Genomic DNA, 16424 nt, shown 5'->3' with positions numbered 1-16424 from the left:
AGAGTGAGGGCTCCAGCTGGGGGTGTGGGCTCTGGGGTGGGGCCAGGGATGAGGGGTTTGGGGTGCAGGAGGGAGCTCAGGGCTGGGGCTTGGAGCACAGGAGGGTGTTCAGGGTGCAGGCTCCCTACAGCACTCCCCTCAGGTGCCTCCCCAGAAGCGGTGAAATGTCTCTGTGGCTCTTAAGAGCAGGGGCGGCCAGGGAGGCTCTGTGCACTGCCCCAGCCCCCATTGGCTCAGATCCACAGCTAATGGGCGCTACGGGGGCAGAGCCGGCACTCAGGGGCAGATCGCGGAGCTTCCCTAGCCAACCCTGCACTTAGGAGCTGCAGGGACATGTCACCACTTCCCAGAAGGTGCCTGAGGTGAGGGCCACAGGGATTTTGCACCCCAAACACCCTCCTGTGCCCCAGCCTGCCTGGGGCCAACCAGACTTTTAATGGCCCGGTCAGCATTGCTGACCAGAGCTGCCAGGGTCCCTTTTCAACCAGGCATTCCAATCAAAAAACCAGATGCCTGACAACCTTAGTGTGGTATGTGGAGTATATCACATCACCAGCTCGAATGTAAACTTCCAACTCCAGAGGGCACATGGGTGCCAGAACAAGGGGGCCCGGAGGTCATGGCCCTTCCACTTGAAAGTGGAAGGGCCTAGCCCCTTGCCCCTCCTTTCTCACCCAAAGGCCCCCATTCCCAGCCAGGCCAGAAGCTGGAGCCTGGCCCAGAGCAGCTGGGGTGGAGGAACCAGAGAGCAGTCCCAGCCTGTCTCCCTCCCCTGGGTCCCCTGCCCAGGGCATATGGAGGGTCTGTGGCTCTCCACAGCTGCCAGGGTGGCTCTTTGGCCCCCAAGGCTCTGTCTTGAGCTGGGTCTGGGTAAGAGCCACATGGGGAGCTGTGGACCCTCCACTTGCCCTGGGCAGAGGGCTTTGGGGATGGGGACATGTGCCAGGGGCTGGTTTCAGCCTCCCGCACCCTGGGCAGGTGAAGGGGCCTGGGCTCCCGGCCCAGCTATGGCTTCTGACCAGGGGCTGGGGGGGAGAGGGAGGTAGGAGTGGGGCCATGGAGGGGGTGGGGCTTCATGCCCCCCCTTTTAGGAAGACTCTGTTGCCCCTGGGTAGACATACATATGCACACTAGCTTCGAGATAGCACACTAAAAAAGAAATGCAGCCCCCCCCATCCCCCACAATTCAAATGTGTATATATACCCTTAAAGTGAGCTGTGAAACTGCTTTATCCTTGCATTAATACATTCTGATCCTAAGAACACTGTGTGGTGTTTTTGGTATATGCTAGTATTGATTTTATGTGAAGTGAAAACCCTTCATGTCCTTATTTATTACATCTTAACTGTAGGGGTATAGTATACAGAGCAGTATAAACAAGTCATTGTATGAAATTTTAGTTTTGTACTGAGTTCACTAGTGCTTTTTTACATAGCCTGTTAAACTAGACCAGTATCTGGAAGGAGTGTGCTTACTCCCCACCCCGGTTGAGAACCCCTAGTTTATAGTGTACAGTACAAGTTGTACAAGACACTAAATGAACTGTATAAAGCGATCTTCATCTGTTGCTTTTCTGGCAATGTTTTGTCTTATAGCTTTCTATGTGCTACTTTGCTTTCTAGTACTATCCTTCCATCCTCCGCAGCGTTCCTTTAAATACAGTGTGAAAAGTGATAAACTGTGTGCCCGTTTCCAGCATTCAGACAGCAGGTCCAAGACTTCCCTTCTCCTTGCCCTCTGACCCTGAAATTGGGTATGCCATCTTGCTTTAATGGTTAATAAGGAGGAAGTGCAGCCTAGCAGGTAGGAGCACTGGGTTCAGTTCCAGGCTCAGACACAGATGTCATGTGTGACCATGACCAAGTCACTACTCTAGCCTGTGCCTCAGATCCCCCTCTGTAAAAGGAGATAATACTTCACAGTATCTGAGTGTCTGTCATTCACAGGGGAGATGGGGACTAGACTAATACATAGGGATTGATCATTTGCATGTGAGGAAGAAACAGAGCAGGAATCTGATACTTCTGGGACAAGAAAAAGTGAAATATTGACACAACAATATTGCTTAAAATATGGATGGCAGGGAAAAAGCAAAAGTTAGTTCACTGACATGTGAACTGTTCTCACATGTCATAGCTACACACTGTCGATATTTCTCTTCGCACACTCATGATGCAGTGTAATCCTCTCCTCCTCCTCCTCCTCCCAAGACCAAATGTGAGATGAAGACACCCTCTTCTCCACCCCGCCCCCAAATAAATTAGAAAATTATTTGTTTGGAAAGCTGTACACTTCATTTGTCTGAGGCAAATAACACAATGACAGCAATATACTGGTTCAGCATGTTGAATCTATATGAACATTTTAAGAATTTTTAAAATATTTGTATTGCAGTAGCATGTAGGAGCTGCAGGCATGAACCAGTACCCCACTGTGCAAGGCAGTGTATAAACAAAGAAAGCCCCAAAGAGCTTACAATCTAAATATGGGTAGTGGTGTATTGACAGCCTAGGGGTGCGAGTCCCCTCTCATCCACAGAACAGAAATAACATGGAAAGCAGAAGTACCAGATTCCTTTCTCTTCCTAGCCAATGTTCTTCAACTCTGATATAGAGGACTCACTTCTAGGTGCATTCGGTCTCAGTCCTTGGCATCTGCTGAGACTGCCAGCAAGGATGCTAACTAGTCCCCAGGGTGGGAGGGTTGTGATGAAGTCAGTAGTCTGCTTGATTCCGCATTTGGGATACAAACTCTTCATGTTTTGGGGAGAGGGTCTGTGATGGAGGAAAATGAGTCTACGAAGAAGTTCAGTTGAGTGGTGCTTACTGAATGCACTTTAAGACTCTTCAGACCCTGGGAATGCAAACAAAGATGTATATTTAAACTGGGGGGAGGGGGCGGGCTTCCTCCCCCCTTGGCTCTTTGTGGCCTTCTTCCTTGACATGGGTATGACTGAATCAAGATCCCATGGTGGAGGAATAGGAAACTTTAAGCCATAGGTTCTCTGTCACATCCACACTCCAGGCCCAAATTGAAGGGCAAAATGAAGTCTCTGTCTTGCTCCCCGACTGGCTGTGGGCAGCAGTGTTGCCACACTTCTGCTACCTCTGACTGCTTTCTTCAGAGATGAGCAAGGTGCTGCAATCAGATGACTAGCCAGGCACCAGACTTTCATGCTGGATACTTTTTAAAGCAGTTCTCCCCACTGTAGTGTCTGAGCACGTCACAATCATCAATGGATTTTTAGCCTGTGTGATAAGGAAATCTAGTCCCAGTTTACACATTGGGAATGAAGGTGCAGTGTAGATTAGGTGACTTGCCTTCCTGTGTTACTTTGGGCTGTTGAGCAAGGCCTTGAACCCAGGTTTTCAGATCCAAATCAGTGCCCTTCCCACCAGACCATCCTTTGTACCCTTACTTTTTGTCATCTTGTATACAGGTCTACACTTTCAGAGCAGACAAGTCGGAGCTTGCAGTGACACAAGAGCTACTGTTTATATATTGCTTCTGTGGCTGATGGTTTGTGTCATATTTATTGTGATTTTTTTCTGCTTTTTCTCTTGCTGTCTTGTGTGAGGCATCTAAGATGTCAACCACAAATAGATAACCACTAAATAATAGGCCAAGCCTTCACTCAAAGAAAACACCTAAATGGGGTTTTCTGAATTTGACATGTTATCTGAAAACCTGAGGACTTGCAGAATGACTGTAAGAAGTAACTAGCATTAAGAACAACCCTTCTCCCCAGACTGGAGTGCACATGTACCTTCTAGTATCTAGAGAAGAACCTGTAGAGGGTACTGCCATTGCCACTCATGGGACCAGCTGGCAGAGGGCACTATGAGCTGATCCTGCCAAACAGTGGCAAAACTTGCATTGACTTCAGTGGTAGCAAAAAACAGTCCCTGTGTGTATCTTTAGCTGATAGAGAAGGTGTTGGCTTCCTTCAGAAGTTACTATCAAGGGTACAGTGTAAACTAAAGGGCATTGCAATGATTTATGATGGACAGCACACAGGCTAGACCTAGGAGCCTGAACCAGGCAATTAATGGCACTCTGAAATAGGAGAAGGTCTTATTAAACAGCACATATTCCTGTGCTATCATAGTTTTAGAAAGGGAGGGGGTGTAATTGTGATAATGCACTTGAGTGAACTGTTAAGTATTTGCCACTGGATTCCTTCAGAATTCTAAAATCTCCCCCGTCTTTTCAATTAGGTTGGACTCCCTATAATCAGCCCTTAGGTTGATAAGCAGGCAAGGGAGTAATACCAAAGATAGAAATTTGACTCCAAGTGACTGACCTGTGAAAAAAGAATGTTGGCTTAAAGAAGTAGTGGTGAAGTTTTTCAGAGCCATATGTTGAATACTGTGAAATATACAAAGCATACATGTACAATTTGTTTGCAATTTAGGAGGCTTCAATTTTCAGCCTACTGTTTCAGTCCTAAGTGTTGTACTTTATTTACTGATCTGTGCAAAAGAAAAGTGAAATGTGATGTAGCCTGGGGCTACCAAACACTACTTCAATGTTTCTTCTTCATACCCATACCTCCTCATTAAGCTAAGGCTGCTGTGAGCACAAGTAGGAAGAACTATAGATCAGAGAAGGGAGGGCCACTCAGTTATGAAATGTATATTAGTAATTGCAGAAGAATATATCAGAAATTAAATGGCTAAAATCAGGTGTAGTAAGATCTGACTCTTCCCCCTCCCCCCACCCTTGCTCTTCAGTACAGAAGCTTCCCCCTTGCGACTGCACTTCACCCATTGTTGCCCCCTTTCCTCCCCCAAGCTGTATAATTGTTATGACATGACAGCATTTGGTTCAGATTCACATATCAGTACCACCTTCCCTTCTCCCTCTATCTTGTCCTTAAAGAAGACCAGGCAATGGACCTCAGATCAGTGACACGTCCACCGCTTCTTCAAACACTTCACGTGGGAAGCCATTCAGAGGCATGATTGCTGAGCCACAGACCTGGAAAATAACTGTCATCAAGATCTTTGCATCCGTTAAAGGAATTTCAGCCCACTGACATTGCTTTGCCCCCACTTTTTTAAAACTAGGTGTTCTTCACAATACAAAACTAAAGAGTGGTAGTTCACTTTGAGGAGGCTGTTGGGTTATAGTTGATAACGACTAAGCCAATGATTTATAAATGACTTTTCCCCCCCTAGTTTAAAAATATTTCAAACACTAGCAAGGTTCTGTAATATTCCAGCTAGGCCAATTTGGACCATAATCATATGCCTGAAGTTGGAAGCAGCTGTTGGCTCAGGTGGAAGTTTTGTTTTAAAAATAGGTCACCTACTTGTCAAATCTTCCCTTCAAAAAATGTAAATGCTTTTATAACAAAGCAAACACGATGCATTCCCAAAGGGGATGTGCTGTGTTTGTGTACATGGCAATACATCAGCCTTTCTCATTCTTACCTACCTATTCAAAGAGGATGGTTTTCTGTTTCATGTGTATAGTTGCATGTTCCTCATTCCTGCTTGTATTTTCACCTATTATTTCAGCAGTCATTTACCACATTGGGGTGTGTCCCCCACAAAGGAGAGAACCTGTGAGGGAGGGGGAATTTGTAAGAGAAAATAAAGCAAAAAAGAACCCTGCAGCAACATCCTCTTCACACTGTCACAGGACACTTCAAAAAGATGGGTGTAATAAAAAATTAATGGCAAGCTCAGGCGGGCTTGCTAAATAGGGAAGCAGTTGCTGGAGAAGCAGCAGGTAACACACTGCCGCTGCTTTCAGTTTTTTAGATCAGAATTAGTCTAGTTTCAGACATGTTGATTTAGTTGGGGTTGGTCCTGCTTTGAGCGGGGGTTGGACTAGATGACCTCTTGAGGTCCCTTCCAACCCTGATATTCTATGTTCTAGGGATACACAGACTGAGCAGATGCTTTTATTTACAACACAGGTCCATCCCATCCCATCTCCTTCCTACAGTTTCATGATCATAGGCACAAGCTGTCTTTTACAGGGAGCCTGTCATTATCATTCAAGAGTAACACAACAGAGTATTATCATTCATTTTTCTCCTTCTAGGTGGTTTATATGCTGCCAGAACAGCAAATCTAGCTACTTAACCTAACATGCATAGGTGTAAAACGGGTTCTCAAACTTCATTGCACCATGACTCTTTCTGACAAGAAAAATAACTACATGAGCCCAGGATGGGGGACCGAAACCTGAGCCCTCCCAAGCCTTGTCACCCCAGGCAGGAGGGGTGGGGCTAAAGCCCCAGGTCTTCAGCCCCAAATTGGGGGCCCTGTAACCTGAGTCCCATCACCCGAGACTGAAGCCCTAAGACTTCGGCCCTGGGTAGCAGGGCTCTGGCTTCAGCTCTGGGCCACAGCAAGTCTAACGCCAGCCCTGGCTACCCCATTAAAATGGATTCCTGACCCATTTTTGGGGTCTCGACTCAGTTTGAGAACTGCTGATGTAAAAATCAAATATATTTCAATTTAAAACCAAAAATTTGAAAAATCCATTTCTTCCCTACAAACATCTGAGGTCAGGATGCTGTGTTCCCTTCCAAGTGCGGATAACAATGCAGAAAACACAGCAGAGTCTTACTTGGGTCTCACCAGGTCTTCTGAGTGAAGAAAGAGCTGTCTTAACAACAGCTTGTTTTAAGACTCTGGGTTTTTTTTTCTTTTTAAAAAAAAAAAAGTACAGAATCATAAAAATCCAAGGTGACTTGTCTAAGCTATTTATACATCTCCCATCAACATTGTATCTGAATATCTCACCACATCCTTGTGAGGTACAGAGAGAGTTCCCCCATCTATAAAATGGGAATAATAGTGAGGCACAGAAGAGACTTAGGGCCAGATTCTTAAAGGCATACAAGTCTCACTCTCATTGACTTCAGTGGGAATTAGGGACATAAACACTTTAAATCTGGCCCTAAGTGACTTGCTCAAGGTCATTCAGGAAGTCCTATGACAGAGCAGGGAACCAAGCCCAGGTTAGTACCTTGATTACTGAGCCAGCCTTCCTTTCAATCTGTCTGGTGTAATTAGACCATCTAATGCACCCCCTGCCAGTCTGAGGTTGTTTGCTCTCAAACACTTACTAACATTTTCTCCAATCTAGTTTTCATTGCCCCAAGCAATGGGGCGTCTGCCATTTCCTTTGGAAAATTATTATTCTGCCATCAAATCTCTTCCTGATATTTACCCTGTTTTAATGTCCTTGTTTGTCATACCCCTACATATAACCATCAATACTACTTCTTCTCCCTTCTAGTGTTTGCGCCTTATAACTTTTTTTTATGGGATCATAGATGTATAGGACTTGAAGGCACTTCAAGAGGTCATCTACTCCATCGCCATATGTTGAGGCAGGGTTAACATCCCTCCCCCCTTTTTTTATCACTTAGAAACGCTGCCTATTACTATCTCTTCTAATCTTTTCTAATCAGTCTTTCTAGACATGTACTTAATTTTGCTTCTTTTCGAACTCTCTAACTTGTCAATATCTTCCCTTGCCATGAGGTTCCCAGAACTGAAGGCAATCTGCTTGGAGCAGTCGTATAGAGGGACATTTACCTATTACCCCTGAGATGTATTAACTTTTTTTTCCCCCATCTAAATTAGTTTTGTTTTTTCTGCTTGCTTCCTTTTTCTGTTTCCACCCACGTTATTTCTTGGTGTTTACATTGGGAGGAGTTGTGATGTCACCCACTAATGTAATTAACATGGCTTTTACCTCCTTTGAAACTGTAATAGTGTTTTTTATATCCATCCCTATCTATGCCCCCCTGTAAGTGTGCAGTCACTTACACTAGTGTAGAAGTGCTTATTCTAGGTTGGGAAGTGAAACAAGCTATACCAGTATAGGGCATCTTTATACTGGTAACTGCATCCCCACTAGGCTTTTACCAGTATAACTAACTTTTAAAAAAATCATAAGCCAACGTATCAGGTATTCTAATATTGTTTGGATTAAAATAAAATAAATATTTTTTCCTTCAAGTGTAACATAATGCTCCATTAAATCTGCTGAACTGAGGCAATATAAATGGATGTCCTTAATAAAAGGCCAGGTATAATGTTTTCCCACATTACTACACAGAAACCTTAAACAAAAAATAAGGTCACTCAAACAGTAATGCATTACTCACACCACTGTACAAAACCTACTATAGACAGGATCCAAATAACCTCAAAAAATTAGTCCTTCCAGAAGAATGTTCTAGGAGTGGGATAATCTGTTTCATCAGTTTATGAAAGCAAGCAACAAGGCTGAAAATGCAGTAATCACTACTAACTGAATGAAAATACTAATCTGTTTCAATATATGGTGCTACATGTCCATCAGATGGTGGTGATTCAGTTACTAGTTTCCTGGGACTGAGTTCCTTAGAAGTGGGAATGAGAAACCAATTTTTATAATGGACTGAATTTGAACCCAGGCACGAAGAGGGTTGTGTGTCATCACCAGTCCTGGGATATTCCAGCCCCCATCAAATGAGCCTTTAAAGGGGGCAAGTCTTTAGCTGAAGTTCCAGGACCTCACTCTTGAGAGAGCAATTGAAAGTCATTGTAAAAATGTTTGCTTCCACTTCAAAGCACATATTTATGTAGAGGCAATATTCTGAATTGGGGTGAGGGAAGAGCAGCTTGGAACACACATTCCAGCGTGGTGTACTCCCTGTTTTGAATTGAAAACAAACACTTTAGACAGGCTACTGGGCCTTGCTTCTTGGATGAAGCCAAAAAGGAGGCAGATTTTTAAGGTTTCCATGATAAACTTTCCAAGGTCCTGTGACATCAGACTTTTAAGGTGACTGTACTACATATTCCAGGGGTCTGCAACCTTTCAGAAGTGATGTGTCGAGTCTTTATCTATTCATTCTAATTTAAGGTTTCCCGTGCCAGTAATACATTTTAACATTTTTAGAATGTCTCTAAGTCTATAATATATAACTAAACTATTGTTGTATGTAAAGTAAATGAGGCTTTTAAAATGCTTAAGAAGCTTCATTTAAAATTAAATTAAAATGCAGAGCTTCCCGGACTGGTGGCCAGGACCCGGACAGTGTGAGGGCCACTGAAAATCGGCACACGTGCCATAGGTTGCCTACCCCTGGCATATTCTATTGCTGGTTTTGAGGTCTCTATGAGTTCCTCTTTGATTTTACTGTCTTAAGCAGGGGTGCTGAGAGCCATTGAACCAAACTGTAAACTCTGTATATAATGGAAACCATTTCAAGCCAGGGGGTATGACGGCACCAATAGTCCCAGCTCCTATGGTCTAAAAGGTCTGCTCACCAACCCACAATGTTTCAGTTTTGCCACATCCATCAAAGGGGATGAAACTGAACAGATCTGTGACTTTCATGTATAAGGACAGGAACTGTGATCCTAAAGCATGTGGTACCCACAAGCAGAGACATGGCTTTAATCCTTTTATTTTATTCCAAGCCCTATAATTTAGAAAGCCATGTGTCCATTACCAGCCTAACCAAATCCTTAATGATAGTGATCCATGAGAGACAGCCTTTTGCCTCTGCCCTTCCCTCTCCTCCTTTAAATCCTGTAAGTTAATCACTAAAGAATTGTTTGATCAGGCAAGAGTATTAAATGCTAGAAAGGTCCCCTCACCAGTATTAACTAATGTATTCAAGATGCCATCAGTTAGGCTAAAGAGCATCAAGCCTGACAGGACTGTGGGAGGAGTGAACTGTCCCAGCTGAACCTTGGGAAAGAGAAGCTGAGTTCCAAAAAACTGGAAGCAGGTAAATTTACAAAATAATAAAACTTGATCCATGGGGTACACAACAATGAAAACCTATGCACAGGATAGTGATGTAGTAGGGAAAATCTAACCTTTGAAATAGAATATGGAAAACAGCACTCAGGGTTTGAACAACAACTATAGTGAAATCCTCACTATTGACTGACTGGGGAATAGCCACCACTTGCTTCTGATTTCCCAAGTCTGTCTGCCAGTGTGGGGAAAGGAAAGTCCCCTAAAGGAGGGTGATCATTGTGGATCTCTGAGTCCAACATGCTGCTGACACAAAGCTTTGTTCATCCAGGAAAGGCTACAGTTTCTTAAAAGGAAGAGTGCTTTCCTCTGCCCTGTTCTCTTAAACAGCTCAATCACTTTACTTTGATATCCATTTTCCCTGTGTTTTTCTCTAATTTAGACTGAAAGTACTTCACAGCAGGGGTGTACTTTCATGACTGAAAAGCGTTATGTTCACTAGTTGGTGCACTGTAAGTAAAAATAGTGGTGATACAAGCTGCAATTAAATATTAGACTTTCGTAGTGCAACACAGGGTTTTTTGGGGTGGGGGAGGGAGAGAGGTGTAGCAACTGAAGATACGTGTTTACTATGATTATACGTTCATGGGGGAGAGAGACCATGAGTGTTCAATTTAAAACTTCTTTCCTCCTCCTCCTCTCATTCCTTAGGCTCCTCATACTTTTCTTTTTCTTTATGCTCTTTCTTTCTTTCTCGCCTTGGAAAGGCTTCTCTGCACATTCTTGGATTTTAACCATCTATCTTCTGAGTTAGATTGCTCAAATTAGATCATGGTCTGGGACCTTGTCTGTTAGTGTCTTGTGTACGTCTGTTTACACTCAGTAATCCAATCAAGTCAGGTAGTCTGTCTGAGGCTGCCACCTTCTTTGCCAGTACATAGCATACTTAGAGTACACTGATCAATAAATGAGTGATAGTTCTGAGCTGGTTTCCCTTTTCCATCTCCCCTTGGATGGATTTTAAGCAGTTCTGATTAAGTGTAAAACCATGACTGAGGGTATCATCATATAGGGAACCACAGACCTTTGTAAATGTTGGGCATTTATTAGCGAAAATAGCAACAAGTTACAAACTGAACAGACTTTCCTCCCCAGTCTCTGCTCCATCTTTCTCTGTTATCAGAGACCACTCCCATGCTGGAGTTTTCAGAAGAGGTGTAGCCTGTAGGCCCAGCTCCACAAAGGGATTTAGGCCCTAAATGTAGGAGCCTAAGTCAGATTTTAGGGGCCACTGTGATCCACAACCCCCATCTGCTGAGCTGCCACCTAAACCTGCAGGTGCCTAAACTTACTCCGCACTCACATTTGTGCTGTATGAGTTCCCTAGGCACCTGTTTCTGCCCCTGGATGTGCACACTGCTGCCTGACTCTAGGCATCTGGACACCTATCTCCCACCTAAGCCCTGTGCGATCAATAAACCAGCAGAAGATCAGCAGTCCTGTGGCTACCTTCCCCATGGGGCCTGATCCAGCAGGTGTGATCTGACCATGCTTACTGGATTGAACCCCATTCAAAATCCAGGAGGAGGTGGTCATGCTACTTCACTTCTAACTTACAGCATAGTGGCTAAAGCAGTCAATGGACCAGCAAGAGCGTGAGAGTGACTGATTCTTTGGCCGGCTGGTTAGGGCACCCAACTGGAGGCAGAAGACCCAGGGTCTAGGTCCTTTGCTCCATTGACTCTAGTTATCCAAAGTGGAACAACCTCAATAGGAGAGACCAAGGGAGTCCCACATCAGAATACCCCTGTAGCCCAGTGGCCGGAGCACTTCTCTTCAATGGGGAGACCCCGGTTCAAATACTCAGGATGTAGTCGGGAGAATCCTAACCACTGGGCTAAGTCTTAAGGGCACTGGTGTTTCTTCCAAGTAGGTGTCTAAGCTGTCTGACTCCAGGAGTGGGGTTCTCTGCTGTGGATTGCAAGCAGAGGTAGGTGCCCAAATCTAGGCTGAAGGAAGGTGCCTAACTCCATGGGGGGGGGTTTTAGGATACACCCCTCTTGTCTGTAGGCACCTGTTTATTCCCACTCATTGTACAGGCAGGCTAGGGGCCTAATTTAGGCTTTGTGAATCCCATTGTTCCAGTGATTTTTTTTTTTTTCCCCCCCAGGTGCCTAAAAGTTAGGCATGGCAATGTCCAGCATTGCAACACAGGCCCCTCTGTGGATTAGGGCTACAGACTATCCAGTCTACAACATCTGTCTTGAGATTTGGATCAAGATGGAGCATTGCATGCTCGGAGCTACAGAGAATTTTGGCCTGCTAGCTCTAGCTAAGCACTGTGCTAACCTGAGGCATATACAGAAAATATATTGAGTAAACTGTATTTTCTGTTCTTGAAGATCCTTGTGGAGATTAGGACTGATTATATTAAACAATCATTCTGCATTTTTTTTAAATAGCCTGAGGATGTTTCCTTTTTCAACTGACAGCAATCACCTTCCATTAAGCTGGCAAGAGTCAGGAAGTCTGCTGCACCTCACCCAGTTAGTTCTGCTTGACCTCCCACTTGACTCTGTTACACCTCGCCTGTGATGGAGACCATGAACTGCTCTCAGGTTTCCACTTGAGTGTTGAAGTGTTAGTCCCATAATCCAGTGTGCAAGTGGCCAGTAAAATGGGTGCATGAGGCACAGGGAAAATTCCTGCTGTAACAGATAAGTCTCCGGCAGTCCCCGGCATGCTGATCAAAAGGTGCAGAAGAAGGTCAAGATTCTAGATAAGTAGAATGAGTGTTCCGGGAGAGTCCTATTATGTCCTCAGAGGCAGAGTGTTGTAACTTGTAATCCTCTTTATTTCACTTTGCATCAACAGAGATTCCTTCAGATTTCTGCTTCGTCTTTTGAGTTTCCTGCTCTAATATCAGTTCACATGATACAAGTACTATGATTATTGGTCCAAATTACTAAATTGAATCTTAGTTTCTGGTAATACAGACATTATCTATAAAACAATTGGCAGTGCTTTTTAGAAAATCTTAATTCCTTGTGATCCTAAGCCCAGTGTAAACTTCCAAGGGAAACTTCTTAAAATACAAAACTGAAGGAGTTATTTAGTTGTCACTTAGAATTTAACCCCCCATAAAATATAAAGAAACATGGGCTGGAGTTTTTGGGCACTTGTATGGCCTTATTTATGTGCCTTGGTATGCTATGGTAACTTACAATCTATACGATAAAGCACATATTTGTGCCATTTTTTCCAGTTCAATCATCCAAAATATTTTGGTATTATTATCTAACTGGAAGTGTTGGGATTCATATAATTGAATTCATTCCTGTCAATTTTTAGGCAGGCATGGCGTGACATGGAGATGGCACGATCTCATGAACATCCACACTGCGGTATTGCTTTCCCACCTATAAGACCTGGCAGGTATAAGCAGAGTCACTTTGTGCTGATGCCCTGTGTTCCTTTTAGAGACATCCTAGATAGACTAGGAATGGTTACCCATTGCCACTTTCCTGAGGTCACTCAGCTGTGGAGTTCTGCACTGACCTATTTGTTCTGTTTAGCATCTCTGAGGCCACAACGGGAGGTTGATATACAGATACCCAGCTCTTGGCCTCGGGCAGGAGACTGGATTATAGGCAGTCAAGCCTAGTGGTCAGAGCAGGGGTCAGAACCAGAGTCCATGGTGTGGGTGTTGAGCAGCCATTCCCTCTGCAGATACTGGGTTATAAACAAGCCACCTGATTGGCTAAGGCAATTTGGGTGGTTCTGCTATGGCCCAGCTGCACTCATTAACCTGCCACCTCTCATTCCTTCTCCGCAAATGGAGTCACGGACTCTCCCTAGCGATTCAGTGTTAGGATGAAGTGTAGACCTGGATGAAGACCGGTCTCTAAACTAAACATAGTGAAGATGGAAGTGATGTTGATCAGAAGTGGGAACTAGTTTGAGACCTGAAAAGGCAGGTTTATATAAAGGATTTTATGCCTTCATGGAAGATCTCTGCCCTTCTTCAGTGGTCAGGGTAGTACATAGTCTCCAGCCCTCTGATTCTTCACTACTCCAGGATACCCAACTAGCAGCAATGGGCAGCTAGGTTTTTGTCACCTTCCACTAGTCAAATGTCCACACCATTCCTCTCCAATGCAGACCTAGTGACAGTGATTTATGCATTTATCGCCTCCAGAATAAACACGAATGCAAAGTACCTGTTTGAGCCACAATAGTTCATGGGCGTCCCAGCTGGTGCAGCATGGAGCACCCTATCCCTTACCCAGGGATGAATAACATGAACACATCACCAGCGGTGCTCTGCCATCAGTGGTAGTTAGCAAACAAATTCCAGATCTGTTTCAAGGTTCTTGTCCTGCACTTTAGAGCCTGAAATGGATTAGAGCCCCTTTTATCTCAGTGCTGGAAACAGTCACTATCTGCTCCCCATCATGTTTGCTGTATTCAACAGGGGCACTTCACTTGAAATCTGAGCTTTTGACAGTCAATAGAAGGGCCTAGGACCCAGGAATTCACTCGTCCAGAAACTCAGGTTGAACCTGATTTCAGTGTATCCTGCAAGACCCATTTTTTTAAGCTAATGTTTCCTCGAACAACCATGTTATCTACTGGGCCACAGATGGAATCTCTCAAGTCCCAGTTACTATAGAAATCTGGAGGCTGAGCCTATAAAAATGCATATAAATAACTGATGGGAAAACCATGCTCTAGCCCAGTGGTTCCTAAACTTGTTCTGCCACTTGTGCAGGGAAAGCCCCTGGCAGGCCGTACTAGTTTGGTTACCTGCTACATCCGCAAGTTCAGCCGATCGGGGCTCCCAGTGGCTGTGGTTCGCTGCTCCAGGCCAGTGGGAGCTGCTGGAAGTGGCGGCCGGGACGTCCCTCTGCCCACACAGCTTCCAGTAGCTCCCATTGGCCTGGAGCAGCAAACCGCGGCCACTAGGAGCTGCGATCAGCCGAACCTCTGAACGCGGCAGGTAAACAAACTGGTGCCAGGAGTTTTCCCCGCCCAAGCAGCAGAACAAGTTTGGGAACCACTGCTCTAGCCACACAAAATATGGCTGATGCAACAATTCCTGCACAGGACATTATGCTGCATGAACAGAGAGAGAAAGCAATTTGTCATTATTTCTATTCTGCTAGTAACCACAATGTGATAGATGTCCATATATATATAAGACATTATATTCAGCTGCTGTCAATGGAGCTATGCCAATTCAGGTCTTCTGAGGTTCTTAAATCAATTTACACATCTTAACTAAGCCCCACACTAACCCCGTGAAGTAGCTACTTAATAATCCCTGTTTTACCTGGTGAGGCACAGGGAATATCTGATGTGGAGTGACTTGCCCAAGGCCATTCAGGAAAGCTGTGCCAAAACTCCCACTGTTGTATTCTAAATACGAGATTATCTCTCCAGTCTTCACATAGTGGAGGTACGAGCATTGTAGGACAACTATGAATTACCTTGATTACCCTCTTAAATTTTGCACCTAATAGTAGCTGCATCCATTTTATTCTCCAATCCTCCCTGCTTTCTCAATGCTATCTAATTTTTTAAACTAGGCATGAATACTTTTTTTTTCTTTATATGTTCTACCTCAACCAGAAGTTATGGAGCTGATATGGGGAAAATTCTATGGCCTTTGTGCTGCAGAAGGTCAAACTAAATCCTCATGGTCCTTCTGGCCTTAAATTTATGAATTATTGCTTCTCTGGTAAACCAAAGGAAAACAACATTCTAACTTCTGCTGTAACTAAATTCTCCTTTATTTTGACACAGCAAATGACTGATTCCTCATATGTCTTCTCCTCCTCTTCCTGCTCCCCTGAAAAGTCATAATCCATGCAAGTTTACTTCCAGTACATAGCTTCAGAATGTTAGTGACATCATACTGACTTTCATGCACAACACACAGACATGCCGTCCTCTTTTTTCTTTCTTAGTTGCTGTTTGCATGCACCAATTATGATTAGAAAGGAAAACGGGTTCTATAGATGTTGCAGAGTAAAATGATGAGGGAAATGACTGTTTTTTGCTTTCACCAATGAGCGATAGCGGAAACACAAGTGGGAAAATAAATAAGCTGTCAGGGAAGAAAACAAACAAGCCCAGGGAAAACACACAAGCTAGAGAATGGTTTACAGGAAAATTTCCTCCCCATGCTATTATGCAAGGGAAAGTTTTTTTTTGAAGAAAATTCTTTCATTGTGGTCTCTTTAATGTTCTAGATCAGGGGTGAGCAAATTTTTTGGCCGGAGGGCCACATCTGGGTGGAGGAATTGCTTGTAGGGGGTTGGGGTGTGGAGTGCAGGAGGGGGCTCATGTGAGGGGTCTGAGGTGCAGGAGGGGTGCAGCAGGGGGCTCAGGGCAGGGGCTTGGGATGCAGCAGGGGGCTCAGGGTGGGGAGTTGGGGTGTGGGGTGCAGCGGGGGCTCAGAGCAGGGAGTTGGGGTGCAGGCAGGGGGCCTCAGGGCAGGGAGTTGTGGGGTGGGGCGCAGGCTCCAGCCCGGCGCCGCTTACCTAGAGCGGCTCCGGGGTGGCAGCGGCGTGCGCCGGGGCCGGGGCAGGCTCCCCGCTGGCCCCGCTCCGGAAAACGGCCACACCGCGGCCCCTGGGCGTGGGGGGTGCAGAGGGCTCCGCGCGTTTCCCCTGCCGGTGGGTACCTCCCCCGA

General features: G+C 44.9%; 1 long non-coding RNA gene across 1 annotated transcript; it reads right to left on the bottom strand.

Moving 5' to 3' along the window:
• Positions 1 to 2861: 2861 nt before the first annotated feature.
• Positions 2862 to 16395, bottom strand: LOC125634204 (uncharacterized). Its single transcript, XR_007355829.2, has 3 exons — positions 16273 to 16395; positions 5441 to 5568; positions 2862 to 4981 (listed from the first exon to the last, which is right to left on the bottom strand). It is a non-coding gene; the product is annotated as an uncharacterized LOC125634204 (long non-coding RNA).
• Between the last annotated feature and the right edge of the window lie 29 nt (positions 16396 to 16424).

Source organism: Caretta caretta, chromosome 3 (assembly GCF_965140235.1).
Source record: "Caretta caretta isolate rCarCar2 chromosome 3, rCarCar1.hap1, whole genome shotgun sequence".
Taxonomy (NCBI): domain Eukaryota; kingdom Metazoa; phylum Chordata; order Testudines; family Cheloniidae; genus Caretta; species Caretta caretta.
The sequence above is the reverse complement of the archived record's forward strand: the minus strand, read 5'-3'. Positions and strand labels throughout refer to the sequence as shown.